The 21,026-nt window shown below is 38.0% G+C and overlaps 1 long non-coding RNA gene across 1 annotated transcript in view; it reads left to right on the top strand.

Moving 5' to 3' along the window:
* Window positions 1–10,369: 10,369 nt before the first annotated feature.
* The window catches only part of LOC127968395 (uncharacterized), a 114,743-nt gene continuing 104,086 nt past the window's right edge, over window positions 10,370–21,026 (top strand). Inside the window, exon 1 of the long non-coding RNA XR_008155968.1 lies at window positions 10,370–10,571. This is a non-coding gene — a long non-coding RNA (uncharacterized LOC127968395). The remainder of the gene's footprint in view (window positions 10,572–21,026) is intronic.

Below are 21,026 nucleotides of genomic sequence, written 5' to 3'. Positions count from 1 at the left end.
ATTATGTCAGAATATGAATGCAATGAAACCTGACATAGAAATGTAAGAAAAGAAGTCTTTCTGTGAGTTGTGTGTCACCTATAATTTATTTCAAATATCTACATACAACAAAATGTGTGGGCATGTACTTCTCTGTGTGTGTGTGTGTGTGTGTGTGTAATCATGCTTATTGATTATTCATATAATAGTTGAACCATTTCATTTCTGTGTGTGAGTGTCTGTGAGCCTATTCTCCATGTTAGACAATGGCACACACAAGTTTGGCTTAATTACGACAAAGCTTTGCAGAGATATAGCCTCAGACTCATTTTGTGAAGATGCCTGACATCTGAAGCAGCGCTGTACAAAAACGGTTTCGTCTATTGACACGAAATCCATAACTTTTTGTCAGCACGGTCTGAAGATGATCTGATTCAATTTTGGTGAAAATCAGACAAACGGTTGAGGATGAGTTTTAAAAAAAAGGTTTTCAACATGAATCAAAATGGCGGACAGGAAGTTTTGCTTAATATGACATAATTGGTATGTATGTTGTCGGCATGTCCCAAGGAACATTTTGAGACATGTTTCATGATAATAGGCTAATGCAATCAAAAGTTATTAGCATTATTGGAAATGTAATAATTAGCGGTTATTGATTGGTTTATTACTCTTGACCAATAGGTGGCGCTGTGACCAAAATGATGTGGCGTGGTCAATGTGATGTGACAATGTCACATATTAAGTTTTGTGTAAATATCTCCAACCTTTGCAGAGATACAGCCTCAGATGCAGTTTGGCATCTTTCCAGCAAATTCGTTGGTACGCTAATTGAAAACGGTTACGTGTATCGACACAAATTCCATAACTTTTTGCCAGCATGGTCTGACGATGATCCAAATCAAATTTGGTGAAAATCTGAGCAACGGTCTAGGAGGAGTTCGAAAAAGTAGGTTTTCGACATGAATCAAAATGGCGGAAGGGAAATGTTGCCAAAATTGACAAATGGGGTATCGGTGTTCTCGGCATGACCCAAGGAATCTATCAACATCAGCTTTGTTACAATAGGCTAATGTATGCAAAAGTTATTAGCATTTTTCGAAAAAATCGTTATAACTATTGACCACAAGGTGGCGCTGCCCCCAATTTTTTTGTGTACATTCAGGGCATGGAGCCGGACATTTTTGTAATTATTTGCGAAACGATACGGAACTTCATTCTTAAGATACAGCAATTTACAACTAAATCCAAAATGGCCGACGCCCAAAATGGCCGAATTGGGAAAATTCGGTATCATTCGACTCGGAATGATGCACTGAATCTAAAAACACCACTTTTGTGATTTTTGGCAAAACCGTTCAGAAGTTATGAGCAAAAACATGCATTTTTCATATCTCCTGACCACTAGGGGGCACAGCGCCGAAACACTGCAGGTAGTCCCAGGGAATGGTTGTTATAAGACCCACCAAGATTGGTCTCAATAGGCCAAACCGTTGCGGAGATATAGCCTCACGTTCACGTTTGCGTGCTTTTCGAAGAATTCGTTCATGAGCTATTCGGAAACGGTTTGAGAAATCAACTTGAATTCCATAACTTTTTGCCAGCATGGTCTGAAGATTATCTGATTCAATTTTCGTGACAATCGGTGCAACGGCCTAGGACGAGTTCGAAAAAGTAGGTTTTACGAACAATTGACGATAGCGAAAAAACTAAGCCTTGCGATTTTTGAATTTCGGTGTCCATTCGACTCGGCATGAACCAAGGAATCACAGGAAAAAAGAATTTTCATTTTGTGGCTTACGGTTCAAGAGTTATTAGCATCAAGTTTTTGAAAGTTTAGACAATTGGTGGCGCTAGAGAGTTTGAGTTAGAGACTTCAAATTTGCTACGGTTAATGTTCAGACAGTCCTCTATTAGTGTGCCAAATTATACAACTTTCCCGCAATCGGTTCTATGGGCTACCATAGACTTGGGGTGGAAGAAGAAGAATAATAAATATAGCTGCAAGCAGCAATCACGGGGCCAAGCATTCCAGCGGCAACATCAGGAGCTAAGCAGACCAAATGCAACAATGAATAATGAAATTAATAATTGCATGATTGTAATTGAAATGGCTGAAAATCGTTAATAAAAGTTCCACAGCGAGGAGCTAAGCATGGCATGGAGCATCAGACCAAATGCAACGAGTAAGAAAAGCAATTATTGGAAGAGTGTAATTCAAACAGCCAGTAAAACTCCAGTAAAATGATGCATTATCATTTTTGGAAAATAGGTGGCGCTGTAATCAAATCGCTTTGTTGTGTTCTGTGGGAGGTGACAATGTTGTGGGCAATTTCTTTCAAAATACTTACAGACCTTTAGGGCAATGAGTCGAACATGCCCACCGAGTTTCGTTCCGATCGACTTCCATTAACCTTGTCAAATAGGTGCTTAAAGTTGTTTGGCCAATGGCGGCCATGTTTTTTAAGATAAGTGAAATTCCTCATAGAGCACTTGTGCCACATTGGGCCATATCAATTTTCAAGTTGATTGGATCAACGGTTGCTTAGTTATAGCCATTTGATTTTTTTTCATCCTGTAGCGCCACCAAGTGGCAGATATGGAAAAAAAATAATAATTTGACTAAAGTTTTTGTTCATGCATATGAGTTCTGAGTTTGGTGAAGATATCTCATTTTGTTCCCGAGTTATAGCGTTTTTCGTAAAATTGGTCCACGAATTTGAATGTTTTGGGTCACCTGGTTTTTTGTTCAGTCTTGATCAAACCACTGCAATAATATTCTCTGGACTCTCTAGATCAATAATTTTCAAAAATATGTTGCATTTTGTCCTTTGGTTAGCTATAAGAGGTCATTTAGGAAAGGGCCGTGGCCACATGTAACCTAAAGCCTATAAAACTGAAACAAAAACTCAAAACTTTATGAAACTTGGTTATAACATGTGAAAGATGACCCACCAAGCATGCAAAGTTTCATTAAGATCAGAAAATAGCTGGTGCTATAACAGTTAAAATGGCCTAAAAAACAAAAGATTTCTGTTGTGAATGGCATTAAACTGCAAAAAAAAAAGGGGTAATATAATCACACATGCATTAGATCTGTATTTTTTCTAAACAATCATGCAAAATTTAACAGAGATTAGGTAAAAAAGAACACTGTAATATTTATAAAGCTTCAAAACCCAGTGTTGAATAAAAAATTGCAATTATAACCACTAGATGTCACCGGAAGACAACTAATGAGCTCACTAAAGACTAAAACATTACAGTTTATGGGCTTGTTGAGGGATTCATCTAGAAAAAATGTATATTACTATTATTTAATATTACTGTTCAAGCATTTCAGATCACATTGAGTCAAAGTTTACCAATTTATTCATACAGATATATCTAATGTTTATAATTATGCCAGATTATGATTGCAATGAAACCTGAAAAATGACATAGAAGCCCATAAAACAGAAGACTTGCAATAGGTTTTATCACCCATCATTTATTTTAATTATCTATATATATAACAAAATGTGTGCATCTGTGTGTGGGTTTAAGCATGCTTATTGAGTATTAATATAGTAGTTTAAACATTTCATGTTTGTGTGTGTCTGTAATTCTGTTCTATTCTTTTACTGTCAGCCATATCTAGGTTATTTAAAATCAGTGCAGTACTATTATCTAGACTGTGAAATTATACATAAATTGCGTATGCTTCTTTGGAATGAAATTAAGACAACATATAACAGTTATAAAGGTTAAAGAGACAGTGTTGTATGATAAATTGCATTTACGACCACTAGATGTCACTGGAAGACCACTAATGGGCTCACTAAAGACTAAAACATTACAGTTCATTGTCTCGATGATTGATTCATCTAGAAAAATATATATTACTATTATTTAATATTACTGTTCAAGCATTTAAGATCACATTGAGTGAAAGTTCAACAATTTATTCATACATGTATATCAAATGTTTACTATTATGTCAGAATATGAATGCAATGAAACCTGACATAGAAATGTAAGAAAAGAAGTCTTTCTGTGAGTTGTGTGTCACCTATAATTTATTTCAAATATCTACATACAACAAAATGTGTGGGCATGTACTTCTCTGTGTGTGTGTGTGTGTGTGTGTAATCATGCTTATTGATTATTCATATAATAGTTGAACCATTTCATTTCTGTGTGTGAGTGTCTGTGAGCCTATTCTCCATGTTAGACAATGGCACACACAAGTTTGGCTTAATTACAACAAAGCTTTGCAGAGATATAGCCTCAGACTCATTTTGTGAAGATGCCTGACATCTGAAGCAGCGCTGTACAAAAACGGTTTCGTCTATTGACACGAAATCCATAACTTTTTGTCAGCACGGTCTGAAGATGATCTGATTCAATTTTGGTGAAAATCAGACAAACGGTTGAGGATGAGTTTAAAAAAAAAGGTTTTCAACATGAATCAAAATGGCGGACAGGAAGTTTTGCTTAATATGACATAATTGGTATGTATGTTGTCGGCATGTCCCAAGGAACATTTTGAGACATGTTTCATGATAATAGGCTAATGCAATCAAAAGTTATTAGCATTATTGGAAATGTAATAATTAGCGGTTATTGATTGGTTTATTACTCTTGACCAATAGGTGGCGCTGTGACCAAAATGATGTGGCGTGGTCAATGTGATGTGACAATGTCACATATTAAGTTTTGTGTAAATATCTCCAACCTTTGCAGAGATACAGCCTCAGATGCAGTTTGGCATCTTTCCAGCAAATTCGTTGGTACGCTAATTGAAAACGGTTACGTGTATCGACACAAATTCCATAACTTTTTGCCAGCATGGTCTGAAGATGATCCAAATCAAATTTGGTGAAAATCTGAGCAACGGTCTAGGAGGAGTTCGAAAAAGTAGGTTTTCAACATGAATCAAAATGGCGGACAGGAAATTTTGCCAAAATTGACAAATGGGGTATCGGTGTTCTCGGCATGACCCAAGGAATCTATCAACATCAGTTTTGTTACAATAGGCTAATGTATGCAAAAGTTATTAGCGTTTTTCGAAAAATCGTTATAACTATTGACCACAAGGTGGCGCTGCCCCCAATTTTTTTGTGTACATTCAGGGCATGGAGCCGGACATTTTTGTAATTATTTGCGAAACGATACGGAACTTCATTCTTAAGATACAGCAATTTACAACTAAATTCAAAATGGCCGACGCCCAAAATGGCCGAATTGGGAAAATTCGGTATCATTCGACTCGGAATGATGCACTGAATCTAAAGACACCACTTTTGTGATTTTTGGCAAAACCGTTCAGAAGTTATGAGCAAAAACATGCATTTTTCATATCTCCTGACCACTAGGGGGCACAGCGCCGAAACACTGCAGGTAGTCCCAGGGAATGGTTGTTATAAGACCCACCAAGATTGGTCTCAATAGGCCAAACCGTTGCGGAGATATAGCCTCACGTTCACGTTTGCGTGCTTTTCGAAGAATTCGTTCATGAGCTATTCGGAAACGGTTTGAGAAATCAACTTGAATTCCATAACTTTTTGCCAGCATGGTCTGAAGATTATCTGATTCAATTTTCGTGACAATCGGTGCAACGGCCTAGGACGAGTTCGAAAAAGTAGGTTTTACGAACAATTGACGATAGCGAAAAAACTAAGCCTTGCGATTTTTGAATTTCGGTGTCCATTCGACTCGGCATGAGCCAAGGAATCACAGGAAAAAAGAATTTTCATTTTGTGGCTTACGGTTCAAGAGTTATTAGCATCAAGTTTTTGAAAGTTTAGACAATTGGTGGCGCTAGAGAGTTTGAGTTAGAGACTTCAAATTTGCTACGGTTAATGTTCAGACAGTCCTCTATTAGTGTGCCAAATTATACAACTTTCCCGCAATCGGTTCTATGGGCTACCATAGACTTGGGGTGGAAGAAGAAGAATAATAATAATAAATATAGCTGCAAGCAGCAATTACGGGGCCAAGCACTCCAACGGCAAATGTAGTAGCTAAGCATTGCATAAAGCATCAGACCAAATACATTAATGAGCAATAACAGCAATTTTGGAATTATTGTATTTGAAATGGCAAAAAAAAAAAAAACACCAATACCACCTCTAGTAACATGATTACTTGGTTTATCAAGCTTGACCAATAGGTGACACTGTTATAAAATCAATTTGGTGTACTCTGTGTGACTTTTCAATGACACACACAAAGTTTGGTGTCAATATGCCAAAGCATTCCAGGGATACAGCCTCAAGTGTCATTTTCTCATTGTGCCTCAAATTCGTCGATGTGGTATGCGAAAACGGTTTTGTCTATCGACTCAAAATCCATAACTTTGAATCAGTATAGCCTGAAGATCATTTGATTCGAATTTGGTGAAAATCGGACATACGGTTGATGAGGAGTTCGAAAAAGTATGTTTTCAACATAAATCAAAATGGCGGACCGGAAGTTCAGCTTACCGTGGTATATTTGGTATCTATGTTATCGGCATAAGCCAGGGAATATTTTGAGCCCAGTTTCCTTCAAATAGGCTAATGCATTAAAAAGTTATTAGCATTTTAAAAAGTGTAATTACTCATGGTTAATGAATGGTTTATTACTCTTGACCAATAGGTGGCGCTGTTACCAAATTTATGTGGCATGGTCAGTGTGAGATGGCGATGACACATACAAAGTTTGGTGCAAATATGTCAAAGTGTTGCAGAGATACAGCCTCAAATGCATTTTGGCACCCTTCCAGCAAATTCGTTGATGCGCTAAATGAGAACCGTTACGTATATCGACACAAAATCCATAACTTTTTGCCAGCATGGTCTGAAGATGATGCACGTCAAATTTGGTGAAAATTGGGCTAACGGTCTAGGAGGAGTTCGAAAAAGTAGGTTTTCAACATTAAGCAAAATGGCGGACAGGAAGTAAGGCCAATTTTCACATTATTGGTATCAATACTCTCGGCATGACCCACAGAATATAGCGAGACCATTTTAATTTTAATAGACTAATTTATTCAAAAGTTATTAGCATTTATGTGATATTTCATTATAACTATTGGCCACAAGGTGGCGCTGCCACCAAACTTTTTGAGTACCTTCAGGGCATGGAGCCGAATATTTTTGTAATTATTTGCGAAACGATACGATGCTGCGTTCAAAAAATACAGCATTTTAAATCATAATTCAAAATGGCCGACGCCTAAAATGGCCGACACAGGAAAATTGGATATCATTTGACTCGACATGACTCACTGAATCTAAAGAGACCAGTTGTGTGATTTTTGGCCAAACCATACAGTAGTTATAAGCCAAAATATGCATTTTTCATATCTCCTGACCACTAGGTGGCGCTGTGTCGAAACACTGCAGGTAGTCTCAGTTCATGCTTGTTATAACACACGCCAAGTTTGGTCTCAATATGACAAACCGTTGCCGGGATATAGCCTCACGTGCATGTTTGCGTGCTTTTCGTCAAATTTGTTTACGTGTCATTCGACAACAGTTGGACGAATCAACTTGAATTCCATAACTTTTTGTCAGCATGGTCTGAAGATGATCTGAGCCAATTTTCGTGGCAATCGGACTAACCGTCTAGGACGAGTTCGAAAAAGTAGGTTTTTCGAATAATTGAAAATAGCGAAAAAACTAAACCTTGCGATTTTTGAATTTTGGGGTTCATTCGACTTGGCATGAGCCAAGGATTCAGAGGAAAAAAGAATTTCCATTTTCTGGCTTACGGTTCAAAAGTTATTAGCATAAAAACATTGAAAGTTTGGACAAGTGGTGGCGCTAGAGAGTAGGAGATAGAGACTTCAAATTTGCTATAGTTAATGTTGGGACTGTCCTCTATCAGTGTGCCAAATTATACAACTTTCCCGCAATCGGTTCTATGGGCTGCCATAGACTTGCGGCGGAAGAAGAAGAATAATAATAACGCCAACGATTACAATAGGTGCCTACGCACCTTCGGTGCTTGGCCCCTAAATATAGCTGCAAGCAGCAATTACGGGGCCAAGCACTCCAACGGCAAATGTAGGAGCTAAGCATCGCATGAAGCATCACACCAAATTCATTAATGAGCAATAACAGCAATTTTGGAATTATTGTAATTGAAATGGCAAAAAAAAATTATAATACCACCTCTAGTAGCATGATTACTTGGCTTATCAAGCTTGACCAATAGGTGGCACTGTTATAAAATCAATTTGGTGTACTCTGTGTGACTTTTTAATAACACATACAAAGTTTGGTGTCAATATGCCAAAGCATTCCAGGGATACAGCCTCAAGTGTCATTTTCTCATTGTGCCTCAAATTCGTCGATGTGGTATGCGAAAACGGTTTTGTCTATCGACTCAAAAGCCATAACTTTGAGTCAGCATAGTCTGAAGATCATTTGATTCGAATTTGGTGAAAATCGGACCTACGGTTGATGAGGAGTTCGACAAAGTAGGTTTTCAACATAAATCAAAATGGCGGACCGGAAGTTCAGCTTACCGTGGTATATTTGGTATCTATGTTATCGGCATAAGCCAGGGAATATTTTGAGCCCAGTTTCCTTCAAATAGGCTAATGCATTAAAAAGTTATTAGCATTTTAAAAAGTGTAATTACTCATGGTTAATGAATGGTTTATTACTCTTGACCAATAGGTGGCGCTGTTACCAAATTTATGTGGCATGGTCAGTGTGAGGTGGCGATGACACATACAAAGTTTGGTGCAAATATGTCAAAGTGTTGCAGAGATACAGCCTCAAATGCATTTTGGCACCCTTCCAGCAAATTCGTTGATGCGCTAAATGAGAACCGTTACGTATATCGACACAAAATCCATAACTTTTTGCCAGCATGGTCTGAAGATGATGCACGTCAAATTTGGTGAAAATTGGGCTAACGGTCTAGGAGGAGTTTGAAAAAGTAGGTTTTCAACATTAAGCAAAATGGCGGACAGGAAGTAAGGCCAATGTTCACATTATTGGTATCAATACTCTCGGCATGACCCACAGAATATAGCGAGACCATTTTAATTTTAATAGACTAATTTATTCAAAAGTTATTAGCATTTATGTGATATTTCATTATAACTATTGGCCACAAGGTGGCGCTGCCACCAAACTTTTTGAGTACCTTCAGGGCATGGAGCCGAATATTTTTGTAATTATTTGCGAAACGATACGATGCTGCGTTCAAAAAATACAGCATTTTAAATCATAATTCAAAATGGCCGACGCCTAAAATGGCCGACACAGGAAAATTGGATATCATTTGACTCGACATGACTCACTGAATCTAAAGAGACCAGTTGTGTGATTTTTGGCCAAACCATTCAGTAGTTATAAGCCAAAATATGCATTTTTCATATCTCCTGACCACTAGGTGGCGCTGTGTCGAAACACTGCAGGTAGTCTCAGTTCATGCTTATTATAACACACGCCAAGTTTGGTCTCAATATGACAAACCGTTGCCGGGATATAGCCTCACGTGCATGTTTGCGTGCTTTTCGTCAAATTTGTTTACGTGTCATTGGACAACAGTTGGACGAATCAACTTGAATTCCATAACTTTTTGCCAGCATGGTCTGAAGATGATCTGAGCCAATTTTCGTGAAAATCGGACTAACCGTCTAGGACGAGTTCGAAAAAGTAGGTTTTTCGAATAATTGAAAATAGCGAAAAAACTAAACCTTGCGATTTTTGAATTTTGGGGTTCATTCGACTTGGCCTGAGCCAAGGATTCAGAGGAAAAAAGAATTTCCATTTTCTGGCTTACGGTTCAAAAGTTATTAGCATACAAACATTGAAAGTTTGGACAAGTGGTGGCGCTAGAGAGTAGGAGATAGAGACTTCAAATTTGCTATAGTTAATGTTGGGACTGTCCTCTATCAGTGTGCCAAATTATACAACTTTCCCGCAATCGGTTCTATGGGCTGCCATAGACTTGCGGCGGAAGAAGAAGAAGAAGAAGAATAATAATAAATATAGCTGCAAGCAGCAATAACGGGGCCAAGCACTACAGAAGCAAGCTTCAGACGAATGGCAGGAATGAGTAATTAAGACAGTTTTACGATTATTTTAGGCAAAATGGCTTAAAAACAATGAACACAACAACTAGTAATAGGATTTATTGGCTTATCACATGTAACCAATAGGTGGCGCTGTTACCAAATTAGTTTGGAATGGTCAGTGTGAGGTGACGATGACACATACAAAGTTTGGTGCAAATATGTCAAAGCTTTGCAGAGATACAGCCTCAAATGAATGTTGGCATCATTCCAGCAAATTTGTTGATGCGCTAAATGAGAACCGTTTCGTATATCGACATGAAATCCATAACATTTTGCCAGCATGGTCTGAAGATGATCCACGTCCAATTTGGTGAAAATCTGATTAACGGTCTAGGAGGAGTTCGAAAAAGTAGGTTTTCAACATTAATCAAAATGGCGGACAGGAAGTTCAGCCAAATAAGGAAAACTTGATATCTATGTTCTCGGCTTGACCCAAGGAATCTATTAAGATCAGCGTCATGTCAATAGCCAGATCTTTTCAAAAGTTATTAGCCTTTATGTAAATTGAGTTATAACTTTTGACCACTAGGTGGCTCTGTTTCAAAATATTTTGAGTACCTTCAGGGGATGATGTTGTTGGCACATTCTGAGTTGTGGAATATAACACCAATGCATTTGTTTAGTATAGCCTTTTATTTCACAAAACTGTATTGAAGTCAATGGGAATTTCATGTTTTGTTCTATTATAGCGCCACCAAGAGGCTCAGTCCCACCATTTCTTTTATGTGTCATCAGAGTGAGCCCATACATATGCGTGTCAATTTTGGTGAAAATATCTCAATTCACTTCAGAGTTATAGACATTTACATGAAAAAACACGTAAAAATTGACTGACTCTTGACTTTGATTGAATATTACTACCCCTTACTATCAATATTTTTGCATTTGGGCATTGGCGTATGGCTATCGACCTATGTTTCCGAACTTCTGACGGTGGTTTCGTCTCGATCAGACAAGCGGTTTCGAAGATATAGCCAAATGTTTTTTTAAGCGCTAAATCACAACGCTACACAAACCGTAAGGCAAAACCTAGCATGTTTGGTATTGTAGGACTCTGTAAGGTTTCAGGAGTCCAATTTGATGAGTCTGGTGAAAATACGTCGACCACACCCAAAGTTATAAGCATTTAAAAATAGAAGATCACCACTAGGTGGCGCTGTTTCGAAACTTCTCATACTCCTTCAGGACATTGTGCTGATGACCCATACCATGTTTCGTAACAATCCGTTGATGTGTTCAGAAAATACAGCATTTTAGCACAAAATTCAAAATGGCCGACAGTCAAAATGGCCGAAATGGTCAAATTGGATATCAGTCGACTCGGCATGTTGCCCTGAATCTAACAAGACCAATGTTATGATTTTTGGACAAACTGTTCAGAAGTTATAAGCAAAAATAGCAGTTTTTCATATCTCCGGATCAGTAGGTGGCGCTGCGCCCAATCACAGCATGTTGCCTCAGGTCATGCTTGTTATGACATGTACCAAGTTTGGTCTGAATAGGATAAGTCGTTGCCGAGATACAGCCTTACGACTGTTTTTGTAAGCACTACATAAAATTTGTTAGAGCGTTTATCGAAAACGGTTTGACGAATCAATTTGATTTGCATAACTTTTGGTCAGCACTGCCTGAGGATGATATGGTTTAATTTTCGTGTGAATCGGACAAACCGTCTAGGACGAGTTCGAAAAAGTAGGTTTTTAAAGAAATTCAAAATGGCGGTCATATTTCTATGACGGAAATGACTTCGTAGGGTGCAATCGAATCGGCATGAGCTCAGAAATCAGAGGAAAAAAGAATTTCGTTGATTGGCCTTAGGGTTAAAAAGTTATTAACAAAATTAAAGTGAAATTTTGGACAGTTGGTGGCGCTAGAGGGATTGACTTAGACACACCAAAATTGGTGTACTTAATGTTGGCACTGTCCTCTATCAGAATGTCAAACCATTACAACTTTCCCGCATTCGGTTCTATGGGCTGCCATAGACGCCCAGTCGGAAGAATAATAATAATAATAATAATAAGAACGCCAACAAAAACAAGAGGGTCCTACGCACCTTCGGTGCTTGGCCCCTAATAACGCCAACGATTACAATAGGTGCCTACGCACCTTCGGTGCTTGGCCCCTAATAATAACGCCAACGAACACAATAGGTGCCTTCGCACCTTCGGTGCTTGGCCCCTAATAACGCCAACAAACACAATAGGTGCCTTCGCACCTTCGGTGCTTGGCCCCTAAATATAGCTGCAAGCAGCAATCACGGGGCCAAGCATTCCAGCGGCAACATCAAGAGCTAAGCATATGTAGCATCAGACCAAATGCAACAATGAATAATGAAATTAATAATTGCATGATTGTAATTGAAATGGCTGAAAATCGTTAATAAAAGTTCCACAGCGAGGAGCTAAGCATGGCATGGAGCATCAGACCAAATGCAACGAGTAAGAAAAGCAATTATTGGAAGAGTGTAATTGAAACAGCCAGGAAAATTCCAGTAAAATGATGCATTATCATTTTTGGAAAATAGGTGGCGCTGTAATCAAATCGCTTTGTTGTGTTCTGTGGGAGGTGACAATGTTGTGGGCAATTTCTTTCAAAATACTTACAGACCTTTAGGGCAATGAGTCGAACATGCCCACCGAGTTTCGTTCCGATCGACTTCCATTAACCTTGTCAAATAGGTGCTTAAAGTTGTTTGGCCAATGGCGGCCATGTTTTTTAAGATAAGTGAAATTCCTCATAGAGCACTTGTGCCACATTGGGCCATATCAATTTTCAAGTTGATTGGATCAACGGTTGCTTAGTTATAGCCATTTGATTTTTTTTCATCCTGTAGCGCCACCAAGTGGCAGATATGGAAAAAATAATAATAATTTGACTAAAGTTTTTGTTCATGCATATGAGTTCTGAGTTTGGTGAAGATATCTCATTTTGTTCCCGAGTTATAGCCTTTTTCATAAAATTGGTCCACGAATTTGAATGTTTTGGGTCACCTGGTTTTTTGTTCAGTCTTGATCAAACCACTGCAATAAAATTCTCTGGACTCTCTAGATCAATAATTTTCAAAAATATGTTGCATTTTGTCCTTTGGTTAGCTATAAGAGGTCATTTAGGAAAGGGCCGTGGCCACATGTAACCTAAAGCCTATAAAACTGAAACAAAAACTCAAAACTTTATGAAACTTGGTTATAACATGTGAAAGATGACCCACCAAGCATGCAAAGTTTCATTAAGATCAGAAAATAGCTGGTGCTATAACAGTTAAAATGGCCAAAAAAAAAAAAGATTTCTGTTGTGAATGGCATTAAACTGCAAAAAAAGGGGTAATATAATCACACATGCATTAGATCTGTATTTTTTCTAAACAATCATGCAAAATTTAACAGAGATTAGGTAAAAAAGAACACTGTAATATTTATAAAGCTTCAAAACCCAGTGTTGAATAAAAAATTGCAATTATAACCACTAGATGTCACCGGAAGACCACTAATGAGCTCAGTAAAGACTAAAACATTACAGTTTATGGGCTTGTTGAAGGATTCATCTAAAAAAAATGTATATTACTATTATTTAATATTACTGTTCAAGCATTTCAGATCACATTAAGTCAAAGTTTACCAATTTATTCATACAGATATATCTAATGTTTATAATTATGCCAGATTATGATTGCAATGAAACCTGAAAAATGACATAGAAGCCCATAAAAACAGAAGACTTGCAATAGGTTTTATCACCCATCATTTATTTTAATTATCTATATATATAACAAAATGTGTGCATCTGTGTGTGGGTTTAAGCATGCTTATTGAGTATTAATATACTAGTTTAAACATTTCATGTTTGTGTGTGTCTGTAATTCTGTTCTATTCTTTTACTGTCAGCCATATCTAGGTTATTTAAAATCAGTGCAGTAATATTATCTAGACTGTGAAATTATACATAAATTGCGTATGCTTCTTTGGAATGAAATTAAGACAACATATAACAGTTATAAAGGTTAAAGAGACAGTGTTGTATGATAAATTGCATTTACGACCACTAGATGTCACTGGAAGACCACTAATGGGCTCACTAAAGACTAAAACATTACAGTTCATTGTCTCGATGATTGATTCATGTAGAAAAATATATATTACTATTATTTAATATTACTGTTCAAGCATTTAAGATCACATTGAGTGAAAGTTCAACAATTTATTCATACATGTATATCAAATGTTTACTATTATGTCAGAATATGAATGCAATGAAACCTGACATAGAAATGTAAGAAAAGAAGTCTTTCTGTGAGTTGTGTGTCACCTATAATTTATTTCAAATATCTACATACAACAAAATGTGTGGGCATGTACTTCTCTCTGTGTGTGTGTGTGTGTGTGTGTAATCATGCTTATTGATTATTCATATAATAGTTGAACCATTTCATTTCTGTGTGTAAGTGTCTGTGAGCCTATTCTCCATGTTACACAATGGCACACACAAGTTTGGCTTAATTACAACAAAGCTTTGCAGAGATATAGCCTCAGACTCATTTTGTGAAGATGCCTGACATCTGAAGCAGCGCTGTACAAAAACGGTTTCGTCTATTCACACGAAATCCATAACTTTTTGTCAGCAGGGTCTGAAGATGATCTGATTCAATTTTGGTGAAAATCAGACAAACGGTTGAGGATGAGTTTAAAAAAAAAAGGTTTTCAACATGAATCAAAATGGCGGACAGGAAGTTTTGCTTAATATGACATAATTGGTATGTATGTTGTCGGCATGTCCCAAGGAACATTTTGAGACATGTTTCATGATAATAGGCTAATGCAATCAAAAGTTATTAGCATTATTGGAAATGTAATAATTAGCGGTTATTGATTGGTTTATTACTCTTGACCAATAGGTGGCGCTGTGACCAAAATGATGTGGCGTGGTCAATGTGATGTGACAATGTCACATATTAAGTTTTGTGTAAATATCTCCAACCTTTGCAGAGATACAGCCTCAGATGCAGTTTGGCATCTTTCCAGCAAATTCGTTGGTACGCTAATTGAAAACGGTTACGTGTATCGACACAAATTCCATAACTTTTTGCCAGCATGGTCTGAAGATGATCCAAATCAAATTTGGTGAAAATCTGAGCAACGGTCTAGGAGGAGTTCGAAAAAGTAGGTTTTCAACATGAATCAAAATGGCGGACAGGAAATTTTGCCAAAATTGACAAATGGGGTATCGGTGTTCTCGGCATGACCCAAGGAATCTATCAACATCAGCTTTGTTACAATAGGCTAATGTATGCAAAAGTTATTAGCATTTTTCGAAAAAATCGTTATAACTATTGACCACAAGGTGGCGCTGCCCCCAATTTTTTTGTGTACATTCAGGGCATGGAGCCGGACATTTTTGTAATTATTTGCGAAACGATACGGAACTTCATTCTTAAGATACAGCAATTTACAACTAAATCCAAAATGGCCGACGCCCAAAATGGCCGAATTGGGAAAATTCGGTATCATTCGACTCGGAATGATGCACTGAATCTAAAGACACCACTTTTGTGATTTTTGGCAAAACCGTTCAGAAGTTATGATCAAAAACATGCATTTTTCATATCTCCTGACCACTAGGGGGCACAGCGCCGAAACACTGCAGGTAGTCCCAGGGAATGGTTGTTATAAGACCCACCAAGATTGGTCTCAATAGGCCAAACCGTTGCGGAGATATAGCCTCACGTTCACGTTTGCGTGCTTTTCGAAGAATTCGTTCATGAGCTATTCGGAAACGGTTTGAGAAATCAACTTGAATTCCATAACTTTTTGCCAGCATGGTCTGAAGATTATCTGATTCAATTTTCGTGACAATCGGTGCAACGGCCTAGGACGAGTTCGAAAAAGTAGGTTTTACGAACAATTGACGATAGCGAAAAAACTAAACCTTGCGATTTTTGAATTTCGGTGTCCATTCGACTCGGCATGAGCCAAGGAATCACAGGAAAAAAGAATTTTCATTTTGTGGCTTACGGTTCAAGAGTTATTAGCATCAAGTTTTTGAAAGTTTAGACAATTGGTGGCGCTAGAGAGTTTGAGTTAGAGACTTCAAATTTGCTACGGTTAATGTTCAGACAGTCCTCTATTAGTGTGCCAAATTATACAACTTTCCCGCAATCGGTTCTATGGGCTACCATAGACTTGGGGTGGAAGAAGAAGAGGAAGAATAATAATAACGCCAACAAACACAATAGGTGCCTTCGCACCTTCGGTGCTTGGCCCCTAAATATAGCTGCAAGCAGCAATTACGGGGCCAAGCACTCCAACGGCAAATGTAGGAGCTAAGCATCGCATGAAGCATCACACCAAATTCATTAATGAGCAATAACAGCAATTTTGGAATTATTGTAATTGAAATGGCAAAAAAAAATTATAATACCACCTCTAGTAGCATGATTACTTGGCTTATCAAGCTTGACCAATAGGTGGCACTGTTATTAAATCAATTTGGTGTACTCTGTGTGACTTTTCAATGACACACACAAAGTTTGGTGTCAATATGCCAAAGCATTCCAGGGATACAGCCTCAAGTGTCATTTTCTCATTGTGCCTCAAATTCGTCGATGTGGTATGCGAAAACGGTTTTGTCTATCGACTCAAAAGCCATAACTTTGAGTCAGCATAGTCTGAAGATCATTTGATTCGAATTTGGTGAAAATCGGACCTACGGTTGATGAGGAGTTCGACAAAGTAGGTTTTCAACATAAATCAAAATGGCGGACCGGAAGTTCAGCTTACTATGGTATATTTGGTATCTATGTTATCGGCATAAACCAGGGAATATTTTGAGCCCAGTTCCATTCGAATGGGCTAATGCAATAAAAAGTTATTAGCATTTTTACAAGTGTAATTATTCATGGTTAATGAATGGTTTATTACTCTTGACCAATAGGTGGCGCTGTCACCAAATTTCTGTGGCATGGTCAGTGTGAGGTGGCGATGACACATACAAAATTTGGTGCAAATATGTCAAAGCGTTGCAGAGATACAGCCTCAAATGCATTTTGGCACCCTTCCAGCAAATTCGTTGATGCGCTAAATGAGAACTGTTTCGTATATCGACACGAAATCCATAACTTTTTGCCAGCATGGTCTGAAGATGATTCACGTCAAATTTGGTGAAAATTGGACTAACGGTCTAGGAGGAGTTCGAAAAAGTAGGTTTTCAACATTAAGCAAAATGGCGGACAGGAAGTATGGCCAATTTTCACATAATTGGTATCAATGCTCTCGGCATGACCCACAGAATATAGCGAGACCATTTTAATTTTAATAGTCTAAATTATTCAAAAGTTATTAGCATTTATGTGATATTTCATTATAACTATTGGCCACAAGGTGGCGCTGCCACCAAACTTTTTGAGTACCTTCAGGGCATGGAGCCGAATATTTTTGTAATTATTTGCGAAACGATACGATGCTGCGTTCAAAAAATACAGCATTTTAACACATAATTCAAAATGGCCGACGCCTAAAATGGCCGACACGGGAAAATTGGATATCATTCGACTCGAGATGACTCACTGAATCTAAAGAGACCAGTTGTGTGATTTTTGGCCAAACCATTCAGAAGTTATAAGCCAAAATATGCATTTTTCATATCTCCTGACCACTAGGTGGCGCTGTGTCGAAACACTGCAGGTAGTCTCAGTTCATGCTTGTTAAAACACACACCAAGTTTGGTCTCAATATGACAAACTGTTGCCGAGATATAGCCTCACGTGCATTTTTGCGTGCATTTCGTCAAATTAGTTTACGTGTCATTCGACAACGGTTGGACGAATCAACTTGAATTCCATAACTTTTTGCCGGCCTGGTCTGAAGATGATCTGAGACAATTTTCGTGGCAATCAGACTAACCGTCTAGGACGAGTTCGAAAAAGTAGGTTTGTCGAATAATTGAAAATAGCCAAAAAACTAAACCTTGCGATTTTTGAATTTTGGGGTTCATTCGACTTGGCATGAGCCAAGGATTCAGAAGAAAAAATAATTTTCATTTTCTGGCTTACGGTTCAAAAGTTATTAGCATAGAAACATTGAAAGTTTGGACAAGTGGTGGCGCTAGAGAGTTGGAGTTAGAGACTTCAAATTTGCTATAGTTAATGCTGGGACTGTCCTCTATCAGTGTGCCAAATTATACAACTTTCCCGCAATCGGTTCTATGGGCTGCCATAGACTTGCGGCGGAAGAAGAAGAAGAAGAAGAAGAATAATAAATATAGCTGCAAGCAGCAATAACGGGGCCAAGCACTACAGAAGAAAGCTTCAGACGAATGGCAGGAATGAGTAATTAAGACAGTTTTAAGATTATTTTAGGCAAAATGGCTTGAAAACAATAAACACAACAACTAGTAATAGGATTTATTTGCTTATCACGTGTAATCAATAGGTGGCGCTGTTACCAAATTAGTTTGGAAAGGTCAGTGTGAGGTGACGATGACAAATACAAAGTTTGGTGCAAATATGTCAAAGCTTTGCAGCGATACAGCCTCAAATGCATTTTGGCACCCTTCCAGCAAATTCGTTGATGCGCTAAATGAGAACCGCTTCGTATATCGATACGATATCCATAACATTTTGCCAGGATGGTCTGAAAATGATCCACGTCAAATTTGGTGAAAATCAGACAAACGGTCTAGGAGGAGTTCGAAAAAGTAGGTTTTCAACATTCATCAAAATGGCGGACAGGAAGTTCAGCCAAATAAGAAAAACTTTATATCTATGTTCTCGGCGTGACCCAAGGAATCTATGAAGACCAGCATGATGTCAATAGCCAGATTTATTCAAAAGTTATTAGCCTTTATGTAAATTAAGTTATAACTTTTGTCCACTAGGTGGCGCTGTTTCAAAATATTTTGAGTACCTTCAGGGGATGGTGTTGTTGGCACATTCTGAGTTTCGTAACATTACACCAATGCATTTGTTTAGTATAGCATTTTATTTCACAAAACTATATTGAAGTCAATGAGAATTTCATGTTTTGTTCTATTATAGCGCCACCAAGAGGCTCAGTCCCACCATTTTTTTTATGTTTGCTCAGAGTGAGCCCATACATATGTGTGTCAATTTTGGTGAAAATATCTCAATTCACTTCAGAGTTATAGACATTTATATGAAAAAGCACGTAAAAAATGACTGACTCTTGACTTTGATTGAATATTACTACCCCTTACTATCAATATTTTGGCATTTGGGCATTGGCTTATAGCTATCGACCTATGTTTCCGAACTTCTGATGGTGGTTTCGTCTCGATCAGACAAGCGGTTTCGAAGATATAGCCAAATGTTTTTTAAGCGCTAAATCATAACGCTACACAAACCGTAAGGCGAAACCTAGCATGTTTGGTATCGTAGGACTCGGAAAGGTTTCAGGAGTCCAATTTAATGAGTCTGGTGAAAATAAGTCGACCACACCCAAAGTTATAAGCATTTTAAAAAAGAAGATCACCACTAGGTGGCGCTGTTTCGAAACTTCTCACGCTCCTTCAGGACATTGTGCTGATGACCCATACCAAGTTTCGTAACAATCCGTTGATGTGTTCTTAAAATACAGCATTTTAGCACAAAATTCAAAATGGCCGACAGTCAAAATGGCCAAAATGGTAATATTGGATATCAGTCGACTTGGCATGTAGCCCTGAATCTAACAAGACAAATGTTATGATTTTTGGACAAACTGTTCAAAAGTTATAAGCAAAAATAGCAATTTTTCATATCTCTGGACCAGTAGGTGGCGCTGCGCCGAAACACAGCATGTAGCCTCAGGTCATGCTTGTTATGACATGTACCAAGTTTGGTCAGAATAGAATAAATCGTTGCATAGATACAGCCTTACGACTGTTTTTGCAAGCGTTACGTAAAATTTGTTTGAGCGTTTATCGAAAACGGTTTGACGAATCAATTTGATTTGCATAACTTTTGGTCAGCACTGACTGAAGATGATCTGGTTCAATTTTCGTGTGAATCGGACAAACCGTCTAGGACGAGTTCGAAAAAGTAGGTTTTTAAAGAAATTCAAAATGGCGGCCACATTTCTATGACGGAAAATGATTTGCTATGGTGCAATCGAATCGGCATGAGCTCAGAAATCAGATGAAAAAAGAATTTTGATGATTGGCCTTACGGTCAAAAAGTTATTAACAAAATTAAAGTGAAATTTTGGACAGTTGGTGGCGCTAGAGGGAATGTCTTAGACACACCAAAATTGGTGTACTTAATGTTGGCACTGTCCTCTATAAGAATGTCAAACCATTACAACTTTCCCGCATTCGGTTCTATGGGCTGCCATAGACCCCCAGTCGGAAGAATAATAATAATAATAATAATAATAAGAACGCCAACAAAAACAAGAGGGTCCTACGCACCTTCGGTGCTTGGCCCCTAATAACGCCAACGGAAACAATAGGTGCCTACGCACCTTCGGTGCTTGGCCCCTAAATATAGCTGCAAGCAGCAATCACGGGGCCAAGCATTCCAGCGGCAACATCAGGAGCTAAGCATATGTAGCATCAGACCAAATGCAACAATGAATAATGAAATTAATAATTGCATGATTGTAATTGAAATGGCTGAAAATCGTTAATAAAAGTTCCACAGCGAGGAGCTAAGCATGGCATGGTGCATCAGACCAAATGCAACGAGTAAGAAAAGCAATTATTGGAAGAGTGTAATTGAAACAGCCAGTAAAACTCCAGTAAAATGATGCATTATCATTTTTGGAAAATAGGTGGCGCTGTAATCAAATCGCTTTGTTGTGTTCTGTGGGAGGTGACAATGTTGTGGGCAATTTCTTTCAAAATACTTACAGACCTTTAGGGCAATGAGTCGAACATGCCCACCGAGTTTCGTTCCGATCGACTTCCATTAACCTTGTCAAATAGGTGCTTAAAGTTGTTTGGCCAATGGCGGCCATGTTTTTTAAGATAAGTGAAATTCCTCATAGAGCACTTG

The sequence above is a fragment of the Carassius gibelio genome, chromosome B11 (genome assembly GCF_023724105.1).
Source record: "Carassius gibelio isolate Cgi1373 ecotype wild population from Czech Republic chromosome B11, carGib1.2-hapl.c, whole genome shotgun sequence".
In the NCBI taxonomy this organism is placed as follows: domain Eukaryota; kingdom Metazoa; phylum Chordata; class Actinopteri; order Cypriniformes; family Cyprinidae; genus Carassius; species Carassius gibelio.
Note: the sequence above shows the minus strand (reverse complement) of the source record. Positions and strands in the feature narration are given on the sequence as shown.